The sequence below is a fragment of the Geotrypetes seraphini genome, chromosome 2 (genome assembly GCF_902459505.1).
Source record: "Geotrypetes seraphini chromosome 2, aGeoSer1.1, whole genome shotgun sequence".
In the NCBI taxonomy this organism is placed as follows: Eukaryota; Metazoa; Chordata; class Amphibia; order Gymnophiona; family Dermophiidae; genus Geotrypetes; species Geotrypetes seraphini.
The window spans coordinates 528,796,896-528,809,728 of record NC_047085.1 but is presented as its reverse complement, the minus strand read 5'-3'; the positions used below and the strand labels follow the sequence as shown (position 1 = coordinate 528,809,728).

General features: G+C 45.2%; 1 protein-coding gene across 4 annotated transcripts in view; it reads left to right on the top strand.

Moving 5' to 3' along the window:
* Nucleotides 1-12,833, top strand: part of SMARCD3 (SWI/SNF related, matrix associated, actin dependent regulator of chromatin, subfamily d, member 3) — a 212,371-nt gene that overhangs the window by 198,520 nt on the left and 1,018 nt on the right. The gene's annotated exons all lie outside the window — the stretch shown is intronic.

Here is a 12,833-nt window from a genome sequence, read left to right as displayed (position 1 = left end):
AACTAAAGCAGACAGGAGCACAGGTGGTCTTCTCATCAATTCTCCCGGTAAGAGACAAAGGCAGAGACAGGGAAGAGCGCATCCATAGGACCAACGAGTGGCTTCGAGAATGGTGTTTAGAGACGAACTTTGGATTCCTAGACCACGGAGCGGCGCTACAAGGACTACAGGGACCTGACGGACTTCACCTAACAAAGAGAGGCAAGAAAGTTTTTGGACATCGACTAGCACATCTACTTCGGAAGGCTTTAAACTAGGTAAGTTGGGGGAGGGTTCACACATACATACCAGAGAAGTAAGGATCCATCCTAGAGAAACAAATAAAACCCACACTTCTGAGCCTAAGGTAAGTACCCATAGCATACACAAAAAAACAAGAGCCACACTAACGGGGATAGGCATATCATCACAAATTTGGAGAGCAATGTATGTTAATGCACACAGCTTGGGTAACAAAATCCTGGAACTAGAAACAGAAATAAGGGATGCTGATCTTGACATAGTAGCGATATCCGAGACCTGGTTCACAGACTCGCATGGGTGGGATATGGTTATACCAGGCTACAATCTATTTCGTCGGGACAGAGAGGGCAAATTAGGAGGGGGGGTAGCACTATACACTAAGGATAATATCAAAACTACCAGGATCACAGAGGTTAGATACACAGGGGAATCCCTTTGGGTAAACCTTGCCAGAGGGAACGAAAAATGCCTTTACCTCGGTGTGGTGTACAGGCCACCGAGACAAAAGGAAGACAAAGACAAAGAATTGATTGAGGACATAGAGAACATCACTTTACGTGGTGACACAGTACTGCTAGGCGACTTCAACATGCCAGATGCTGACTGGAACACCCTCTCAGCAACTACGAGCGGTAGCAAAAGAATAGTAACCTCCATTAAGGGTGCACAACTAAAACAAATGGTATTAGAGCCCACCAGAGAAAAAGCAATACTGGACCTGGTACTCACAAATGGAGACAGTGTCTCGGAAGTATCAGTGGGAGACACGCTGGCCTCCAGTGACCACAACATGGTATGGCTCAACCTCAAAAAAGGCTTCTCTAAATCAAACACAGCAACGAGGGTCCTCAACTTTAGGGAGGCAGATTTCGACCACATGAGAGACTTTGTCCATCAAGAGCTGCAAAACCATGCAGAAACTGACAATCCGGAAACTATGTGGTCAAATCTAAAATCCATCCTGAACGAAGCATCTAGCCGCTACGTAAAAACAGTAAGCAAACGCCGGAGAAACAAAAAACCACAATGGTTCAACAAGGAAATTTCGGACCTCATTAAAATAAAAAAAGAAGCATTTATCAACTACAAACATCTTGGGAAAAGGGAGGCAAAAGAAGACTATCTGGCCAGATCTAAGGCTGTCAAAAAGGCAGTCAGGGAAGCCAAACTTCAAACAGAGGAAGATCTAGCACGAAGCATTAAAAAAGGGGACAAATCCTTCTTTAGGTACATTAGCGACAGGAAGAGAAACAAAAATGGAATAGAACGCCTTAGGCAATCAGATGGAAACTACGCAGAATCTGATACTACCAAGGCAGAACTGCTAAACGAATACTTCTGCTCAGTATTCACCTGTGAAGCACCGGGAAATGGTCCACAACTACAAATAAGAGACAGCCAAAATGATCTGTTTCGCGATTACGAGTTTACACCTAGTAGCGTCTACCACGAACTTTCAAGACTCAAAGTTGACAAAGCCATGGGGCCAGACAATCTACACCCCAGGGTACTCAGAGAGCTGAGTGAAGTTCTGGCTGAACCACTATCCGTACTCTTCAATCTTTCCATGCGCACGGGAAAAGTACCCCTAGACTGGAAAACAGCTAACGTAATTCCACTCCACAAAAAGGGATGCAGAACAGAGACAGGAAATTACAGACCGGTGAGTCTTACATCCATAGTGTGCAAACTCATGGAAACACTGATCAAACAGGAACTTGACAAAATTCTAGACGAAGAAAGTTTACGTGATCCACATCAACACGGATTTACCAGGGGAAGGTCCTGCCAATCTAATCTGATTGACTTCTTTGATTGGGTGACCAATCATCTGGATGCCGGTGAGTCCCTTGACGTGATATATTTGGACTTCAGCAAAGCTTTTGATAGCGTCCCACACCGCAGGCTGTTGAACAAACTAAAATCAATGGGATTAGGGGATACATTCACTACATGGGTAAAGGATTGGCTAGATGGTAGGCTTCAAAGGGTGATGGTAAACGGTACCCCCTCCAAAATGTCAGCAGTGATGAGTGGAGTACCTCAGGGCTCCGTCTTAGGGCCGATTCTATTCAATTTATTCATAGGAGATTTGACCCAAGGACTTAGAGGAAAAGTATCACTGTTTGCCGACGATGCCAAACTATGCAACATAGTTGGCAAAAGCAGTGTGCCTGACTTTATGACGCAGGACCTAAGACAGCTCGAGCAGTGGTCATCAACTTGGCAGCTAGGCTTCAATGCTAAAAAATGTAAAATAATGCATCTAGGCAAAAAAAATCCACACAGAACTTACACACTAAATGGTGAAACCTTGTCCAGGACCACGATGGAACGTGATTTAGGAGTGATCATTAGCGACGATATGAAGGCTGCCAATCAGGTAGAGAAGGCTTCATCCAAGGCAAGACAAATGATGGGCTGTATCCGTAGGGGTTTTGTCAGCAGAAAACCTGAAGTAATAATGCCACTGTACAGATCCATGGTGAGACCTCATCTCGAGTATTGTGTTCAATTCTGGAGACCACACTACCGAAAAGATGTGTTGAGAATTGAGTCGGTTCAGCGAATGGCTACCAGGATGGTTTTGGGGCTCAGGGATCTCACGTATGAAGAAAGGTTAAAAAAACTGCGGATGTACTCATTGGAGGAGCGAAGACAGAGAGGAGACATGATTGAAACCTTTAAGTATATTACTGGGCGTATAGTGGTGAAAGATGATATCTTCAGTCTTACGGGGCCCTCTGTAACCAGAGGACACTCGCTGAAAATCAGGGGAGGGAAATTTCAGGGTGATGCTAGGAAGTACTTCTTCACCGAAAGGGTGGTCGATCATTGGAACGAGCTGCCTCAGCGGGTGATTGAGGCCAGCAGCGTGTTAGATTTCAAGAGGAAATGGGATATTCATGTGGGATCTCTAAGAGAGTAAGAATCAGGGAGTGGGTCATTGGTATGGGCAGACTCGATGGGCTATAGCCCTTTTCTGCCGTCAATTTCTATGTTTCTATGTTTCTACCGGGGTACAAGGTTTATCACCAGGATAGGTCAGGACAGAAAGGAGGTGGAATAGCCCTATACATAAAAGAAAGCATACAATCGACAAGAATGGACACAGCAGAGACGACCAACAAGCTGGAATCGCTATGGGTTAAAATACCAGGAAGGAAAGGGCCTGAAATAAAGATGGGCCTATACTATCGTCCACCCAGGCAAACCGGAGATATCGATGAAGAAATGGAAGCCGAGATGAAGCGCGAATGCAAAAGCGGTAACACGGTTATTATGGGAGACTTCAACTACCCTGGGATTGACTGAAGTCTTGGAAGCTCAAAATGTGCTAGGGAGACAGAATTCCTGGAGGCTATACAAGATTGCTTCATGGAGCAGCTTGTTAGAGAACCGACGAGAGGAAATGCCACTCTGGATCTAATCCTTAATGGGTTAAGGGGACCTGCAAAGGAAGTAGAAGTAGTGGGACCGTTGGGAAACAGCGATCACAGCATGATCAAGTTCAAGGTTGAGGTAGGAAGGAAAGAGAACCATAGCGACAACTTTTAACTTCAGGAAACGAAACTACGAAGCAATGAGGGAAATGGTAAGGAAGAAACTTAAGAACACTTCCAAAAAATGGCAAACGGTAGAACATGCCTGGTCTTTTTTCAAGGACACGGTGAGCGAGGCGCAAAATCTCTATATCACCAGGTTCAGAAAGGGGTGCAAAAAGAGTCTAACAAAAGACCCAGGGTGGATAACTAAAATAGTGAAGGAAGCGATAGGCAATAAGAAAAATTCATTTATGAACTGGAAAAAGGACAAAACTGAGGGGAACTGGAAAGAGCACAGGAAGTATCAAAAAGAATGTCACCGTGTGGTTCGAAAAGCCAAAAGAGAGTATGAAGAGAGACTAGCCAGGGAAGCACAAAATTTCAAACCGTTCTTTAGATATGTTAAAGGGAAGCAGCCGGCTAGGGAGGAGGTGGGACCGCTGGACGACGGAGACAGGAAGGGAGTGGTGAAGGAGGAGAAAGAAGTTGCGGAAAGATTAAACACGTTCTTTTCGTCTGTATTTACAAACGAAGACACAACCAACATACCGGAACCTGAGCAATTCTTCAATGGAGATCAAGCATAAAAATTAACATCCATGGAAGTGAGCCTTGAAGATGTGCACAGGCAGATAGAAAAACTAAAAACTGACAAATCCCCGGGTCCGGATGGAATCCATCCAAGGGTTATGAAGGATTAAAGGAGGAGGTAGCGGAACTACTGCAGCAAATTTGCAACCTATCCCTGAAAACAGGCGTGATCCTGGAGGATTGGAAGATAGCCAACGTTACACCCATTTTTAAAAAGGGATCAAGAGGTGATCCGGGAAACTACAGACTGGTGAGTCTGACCTCGGTTCCGGGGAAAATGGCAGAAGCACTGATAAAAGAATGCATCGATGAACATTTTGAAAGAAACAAACTTCTGATAACCAGCCAACATGGTTTCTGCAAGGGGAGATCGTGCCCAACTAACTTATTGCAGTTTTTTGAAGGAATTAACAAATGGATGGACAAAGGAGACCCTATAGACATCATTTACCTAGATTTCCAAAAAGCCTTCAACAAGGTGCCTCATGAACGTCTACTCCGGAAACTGAAGAACCTTGGGGTGGAAGGAGACGTACATAGATGGATCAGAAACTGGTTGGAGGGTAGGAAACAGAGGGTAGGGGTGAAGGGCCACCACTCGGACTGGAGGAGGGTCACAAGTGGTGCTCCGCAGGGCTTGGTGCTTGGGCCACTGCTATTTAATATATTCATAAATGATCTAGAAACAGGAACGAAGTGTGAGATAATAAAATTTGCGGACGACACCAAATTATTCAGTGGAGCTCGGACTAAAGAGGACTGCGAAGAATTGCAAAGGGACTTGAACAAACTAGAAGAATGGGCGACGAGATGGCAGATGAAGTTCAACGTTGAGAAATGTAAAGTATTACATGTGGGAAGCAGAAACCTGAGGTACAACTATACAATGGGAGGGATGTCATTGAATGAGAGTACCCAAGAAAGGAACTTGGGGGTAATGGTGGACATGACAATGAAACCAACGGCACAGTGCGTGGCAGCCGCTAAGAGAGAGAATAGAATGCTAGGTATAATCAAGAAGGGTATTACAACCAGAACGAAAGAACTTATCCTGCTATTGTATCGGGCGATGGTGCGTCCGCATCTGGAGTACTGCGTCCAATATTGGTCGCCATACCTTAAGAAGGACATGGCGTTACTCGAGAGGGTTCAGAGGAGAACGACACGTCTGATAAAAGGGATGGAAAACCTCTCATACGCTAAGAGATTGGAGAAACTGGGTCTCTTTTCCCTGGAGAAGAGGAGATATGATAGAGACATACAAGATCATGAAGGGCATAGAGAGAGTAGAGAGGGACAGATTCTTCAAACTTTAAAAAAAATAAAAGAACAAGAGGGAACTCGGAAAAGTTGAAAGGGGACAGATTCAAAACAAATGCCAGGAAGTTCTTCTTTACCCAATGCGTGGTGGACACCTGAAATGCGCTTCCAGAGGATGTAATAGGGCAGAGAACGGTACTGGAGTTTAAGAAAGGATTGGACAATTTCCTGCTGGAAAAAGGGATAGAGGAGTATAAATAGAGGATTACTTCACAGGTCCTGGACCTGTTGGGCTGCCGCGTGAGTGAACTGCTGGGAACGATGGACCTCAGGTCTGACCCAGCGGAGGCATTGCTTATGTTCTTATGTAATCTAAGGAAATACTTTTTTACAGAAAGGGTGGCAGATGCGTGGACCAGTCTCCCAGAAGAGGTGATGGAGACAGATACTGTGTTTGAATTCAAGAGGGCCTGGGATAGGCACGTGGGATCTCTTAGGGAGAGGAGGGGATAGTGGATGATGCGGATGGGTCATTTGGCCTTTTCTGCCATCATCTTCATCTCACAAAAACCAAACATGTCTCATCTTACTTGTTCAACCTTCATTTGCTTCCTGTAAAATATCATTTCCAATTCAAGATTTTACACGTAGTCTTCCACCACATCTTGCCTCGTCTATTGTACCGTTGGCTACATTCTGAATATCTTCTTAGTTTGCTTCCCCTTTCCCAAGTTTGGTTTGATTTGACCCATCAATCTGTCTTCTTCTGTCTTGACCCATCAAGCTGGAACACTCTTCCCTGTGCCCTTAAAAACCCACTTGTTTGCTTTTGTATCCAACCTCAATTCCTAGTTGGGAATGGTCTGAATGGCTCTTGTTCTCTGCTTCCTCTTTCCTAATAGTCCAAAATTGGAGTAAAAGGAAAAGAAACCCAACTGGGGGGTGTCTGAGAAATACTGTAAGTTGTAGCTATTCCTTACGCTGAATCTTTATTGATAAAAGTTAATACAATCTGACACAGTCCGTGCTTCAGCTACATCAAGCCTACATCAGGGGTCAAATAAGCAATACCTCAGTTGCTATCTCTGGAAAGCGAAAAAGCTCAGATATTGTTTATCTGATCCCTGATGTAGGCTCGGTGCAGACGAAACATGGACTGTGTCAGGTGTATTAACTTTCTATCAATAAAGCTGCAACCCGCTGTTGGGCGACTCCATTATACGACATGTGGACAGCCACACCGCAGGAGGAAGAGAGGACAGAGTCGTCACCTGTCTGCCTGGAGCAAGAGTGAAGGATGTGACCAACAGGATCTCCAGGATCATAGATGGCGCACGGGGAGAGGACACCGCTGTGCTTATCCACGTGGGAACAAATGATGTGAGCGGGCGGAAGTATGACAGGGAAGAGCTGAAGGGCCAGCTCCGCTCACTTGGAAGAAAACTGAAGATCAGGGAGGTGAAGGTGGCCTTCTCTGAGATCCTCCCAGTACCAAGAGCGGATGGAAAGAGACAAGGGGAATTGCAAGTAATCAACGCCTGGATGAGACGATGGTGCGAAGAAGAAGGCTTCGACTTCGTGCGCAACTGGACGGCGTTCTGGGGAAAAAGCAAGTACTACAGAAGGGACGGACTACACCTCAACAAAGAAGGAGCAAGAGTTTTGGCAGGCAACATGAAGAAGGCAATCGAGAAGGCTTTAAACTGAAAGATAGGGGAAAGCCGACAGTCGACCACCGGTCGATGGCACGGATAGCAGGATGCCCCGACGAAGAAGCCAAGGAAAACTACTCCTACACAAGAGAAGACGACCTCACGGCAAATAAGGGAGAAAAAGCAGGAAGGGACAAATCAGACACAGGAGGGGACGACCACACAGCAAACAAGGGTGATAACACAGGAGCAGTTAAGGATATCGAAATTGAAACTACAGGGACGGCCAAGAGTAGAAGGTCCAAAAAGGTAACACGTAGGGAACTTAGATGTATGTATACGAATGCTAGAAGTCTAGGTAACAAAATGGGGGAACTAGAGACAATAGCAAGACATGACATATTGGATATCATTGGCATAACAGAAACATGGTGGAATGAAGAAAACAAATGGGACACAGTACTACAGGGATACAAGCTGTATAGAAGAGATCGAGTAGGGCAGAAAGGTGGAGGTATTGCTCTATATATTAAAGAGGGAATAGATTCTGTTGAAATGGTTACAACAGAAATGAAAGAGAAGCTTGAGTCACTCTGGATCAAGATTCCTGGTCAATTTGGAGCAGATACGAAAATTGGCCTTTACTATCGTCCCCCAGGACAGGCGGAGGAAACTGACTCAGAAATGATGGAGGAAATCAAACAAGAATGCAAGACAGGCAATGTAATTATATTGGGAGACTTCAATTTCCCAGGGATAGACTGGAAACTAGCAACCTCCAACTGCGGCAAGGAGGCCAAGTTCCTGGAGGTGCTAGGGGATTGCTTCCTGGAACAAATGGTAAAAGAGCCGACAAGAGGCAACGCCACCTTGGACTTGGTCCTAAATGGCCTCATGGGACCGATAACAGTAGTGGAAGTCATGGTTCCACTGGGAACGAGTGATCACAATGTAATTAACTTTAAACTTGACATCGGGAAAGGGAAACATGCCAAAACCTTAACCACCACATTGAACTTTAAAAAGGGTAAATACGATAGCATGAGAGCCATGGTAGAAAAACGACTCGAAAAGAAGGTGGACAAACTTGAAACGGTAGATCAGGCATGGTCCCTACTGAAAAATACTATCACAGAAGCACAAGATCTCTACATTCCGAGGATTTCCAAAGATCGGAGATCAAAGAGCAAAAGAGAACCGGCATGGCTTACCAAACAGGTGAAGGAAGCCATAAAAGAAAAGAAGGACTCTTTCAAAAAAATGGAAATACATAAAGACAACCGAAGCCTGGAACAAACATAAAGATGATCAGAAGAAATGTCACAAGGCGGTGAGGGATGCAAAACAGGAATACGAGGAAAAAATAGCCCAGGAGGCCAAAAACTTCAAGCCCTTCTTTAGATATGTGAAAGGGAAAAAACCTGCAAAAGAGGCAGTCGGACCCTTGGACGACCAGGGAAGAAAAGGGTACATCAAGGAAGATAAACAAATCGCAGACAAACTAAATTCCTTCTTTGCGTCCGTCTTTACGAAGGAGGACACCTCAACAATACCTGAAGCGGAGAAAGTGTTTGCAGGAGAAATAGAAGACAGCCTCACCACAGTTGAAGTGGACTTAGACCAGATATACTATCAGATCGACAAACTTAAAAGTGACAAATCCCCTGGACCGGATGGAATTCACCCGAGAGTCTTAAAGGAATTGAAGGTTGAAATCGGAGAGTTATTGCAAAAACTTGCAAACCTGACAATCAGAACTGGACAGATACCGGACGACTGGAGGATAGCGAACGTCACCCCAATTTTCAAAAAAGGATCGAGAGGGGAACCGGGCAACTATAGACCTGTGAGTCTTACGTCTGTCCCCGGCAAGATGGTTGAAGCACTGATCAAGGATAGCATGGTCCGGCACTTGGACGCACACGACTTGATGAAACCCAGTCAACACGGATTCAGGAAAGGGAAATCATGTTTGACGAATTTACTCCAATTTTTTGAGACCGTGAACGAGCAAATTGATAGTGGGAAGCCGGTGGACATAATATACTTGGACTTCCAGAAAGCGTTCGACAAAGTTCCACACGAAAGACTTCTCAGGAAACTACAAAGCCATGGCATAGAGGGGGATATACAAAGATGGATAGGCAAATGGCTGGAAAACCGAAAGCAGAGAGTGGGCATAAATGGGAAGTTCTCCGACTGGGAGAAAGTGACTAGTGGAGTACCCCAGGGCTCGGTACTTGGGCCGATCCTTTTTAATATTTATATCAATGATCTGGAGGAAGGAACATCCAGTGAGATCATCAAGTTTGCAGACGATACAAAACTATGCCGGGCGATCAGATCGCATGAGGATAGAGAGAAACTCCAGAGCGACTTGTGTCGGTTAGAAACATGGGCGGAGAAATGGCAGATGAAGTTCAATGTGGAGAAATGCAAGGTAATGCATTTAGGCAATAAGAATAAGGAATACGAGTACACAATGTCAGGTGCAACTCTGGGGAAGAGTGAACAAGAAAAGGACCTGGGTGTACTGATAGATAGGACCCTGAAGCCGTCGGCACAATGCGCGGCAGCGGCAAAGAAGGCAAATAGAATGTTGGGCATGATAAAGAAAGGAATCTCGAGTAGATCGGAGAAAGTTATAATGCCGCTTTATAGGGCAATGGTCAGACCCCACTTGGAATACTGCGTCCAACATTGGTCTCCCTACCTAAAGAAGGATATAAAACTGCTGGAGAGGGTGCAGAGACGAGCAACAAAACTGGTGAAGGGTATGGAAAAACTGGAATACGAGGACAGACTTATAACACTAGGATTATTCTCCCTTGAGAAAAGGAGATTGCGTGGGGATATGATCGAGACCTTCAAAATACTGAAAGGAATCGACAAAATAGAGCAGAGAAGATTATTTACATTGTCCAATTTGACACGGACTAGAGGACATGTAATGAAGCTAAGGGGGGACAGGTTCAGGACTAATGTCAGGAAGTTCTGCTTCACTCAGAGAGTGGTTGACACCTGGAATGCCCTCCCAGATGAGATTATTGCGGAATCGACCGTCCTAGGCTTCAAGAGCAAACTAGATGCATATCTCCTTAAGAGAGGCATGTAAGGATATGGTGGACTATAAATTACAACAGGTGTACACCTGGCAGGGCCTCCGCGTGTGCGGATCGCCGGACTTGATGGACCGAAGGTCTGATCCGGTGATGGCATTTCTTATGTTCTTATGTTCTTATGTTCCTTTTACTTCACTTTCCAGACTTTTGTTTTATGTTTGTGGAGACGTGATTCCTCTTTCTTCTATCTCTTTCCTATCTTTGACATTATAGAATGACTAGATGTGAAGGCTGTATGGCAAATACCAAAGAAACGTAACCAAATAGGTTGCCTGTGTTAGGAATCTGAAAGCTGAGTGCTAAGCAAGGATTCACTGACAGAAATGCGTGCCTAACTTTATGCGGGAGTGCTTATGGTAGCCAAAAGGCTGGTGTAAATGAGTGCACTTAACTGCTAGTTCTCGGTAACCTTCCGCCGTCCAAAGCCCCCCTTGCAGTTGTGCGCTAAGGGGGTAATAATAATTAAAAAAAAAGTGTCCTAAATGGTTACTTGGACGATCAAAAAGCCTGATCGTCCAAGTACCCATAACCAAAGCTGGTTATACCTGTTATACGCCTAAGTATAGGTCGGCCCACCGCCCGCCCTTTCCCCTCCTCTAAACACACCTCTTTTCTCTCTGTGCGTCTAGAGGTAGGGGAAAGGCCTAAGCTGTATAACCAAAACAGTTACAGGTTGCCTAGTCGGCACTTAGACCTTTTTGACTTAGACGTAGTCAAACCAGGTCTAAGTGCCAAAAAAGGGGCCACTGAGCTGATGGCCCCTTGGGCCATCAGTCCAGCGGCCCGGCAACTGACCTACCGCAACCATCACGGCAGGAGAGATGCCTCATCTCCCCTACCGCAATGCCATCACTCCTCTACCGTAACTGCCGCGGGGGGGGAAAGTAACACAAATTGTAAAATTTGATACTTTTGCTGGGGGCAGACAGTAATGCCTTGGAATATGTGTCTCTGTACTTTGGGGCTTGGATGCCATCCAAGTCAATAAGAATAGTTCTGCTTGAGTGATGTTGTGGGTTGACATGACCCTGCATGTCGGCATATATCTTCCTACTTGTCTGTCATAATCCTGGTTATGAATACAGTATTATACATTGGCAGTGGCTCATGATAGAATCACATCTAAAAATTACCTTGGCAAAAGTCTAGAATACTATGAATAAAGGGAGTGAACAAGGGCTTTGGGAGGGCTGGGCCAATCCAGCCCCATTCTGCTGTGGGCTGCCTGCCGGACGGACGGGTTTGTCACCCATCTGTCCAGCCAACGATAAAGCGGTACGGGGAAGGGGGGTGGGAGTTGGGTGGATCGTGGGGGTCGGCCAGGGGGGCCGATCGGGGGTTCTGGGGGTTGGGGGGAGGGGGGTTCGTCAAGGGCAGGAGGGCCTGGGATCCCTCCTGCCCGTAATGTAGTGGGGGGTGGGGGTAGGGGGTCGCCGGGGCCAGGAGGCCTAAAAGCACTTCTGTTGGACGTTTGTGGCTTAGGCGTTTTTTTGTTTCATTATGGCTGAAAAGTGTAGACGTGGTGTGGGTGTACTTTTAGACGTAGTGATGATTTGGCATTTAGGCAGAGGAAGGCCATAATCAAAACAAGGACGTTTGTTTTGGTTATGGACACTTTCCCTGCTTCTGGGTTGATCGTTTAAGGACTTAGGCCAAAAGGGGACTTAGACGCTTTTTTTGATTATGCCCCTGTAAGGTTTTACATACCCACTTGACTTATGCCAGTTACACCCCCAACTGCCAGTTCCAGCCAATTAATACCGATAGGCAATTATTGGCTTCTAATTAAACAACTATTTTGCATGCAACTGACCTTACTCTATAACTTGCATGTGGACCTTGGCACTAAGCATCAAGTTGAACATAGTAGTTGATTGAACAAGGGTGAAAGTGTATTGTTCTTTGAATAAGTTCACGTCTGTAATGGTGAAATCAGATTTAAAAAGGTTTGGATAATTTCCTAAAATGGAAATCCACTGCTTATTCCTAGGATAAGCAGCATAGAATCTGTTTTGCAACTTGGAATCTAGCTAGGTACTTAGGACCTGGGTTGGCCACTTTTGGAAACAGGAAACTGGGCTTGATGGACCTTCGCTCTGTCCCAATATGGCAATTCTTAGGGTCTTATGAAATCAGTTAGCTTAGCAGGGTTTAAAAAAGGGTTGGATAATTTCCTAAAAGAGAATCTGTTTTGCTATTTGGGATGTAGTTAGGTACTTGGAAACAGGATACTGGACTTGATGGACCTCTGGTCTGTCCAGTGTGGCAGTTCTTATGTTCTTATTCCCTATGTTCAGCTTATTCTTGCTTCATATCGCTTTGGATGAATGTCTTCAAAAAAGGTGGTAAATAAATCCTAATTAATAATAATGCTGCTACTTTTGCTTTAATTTAATTTTAATATTTATATGCCACCTGTA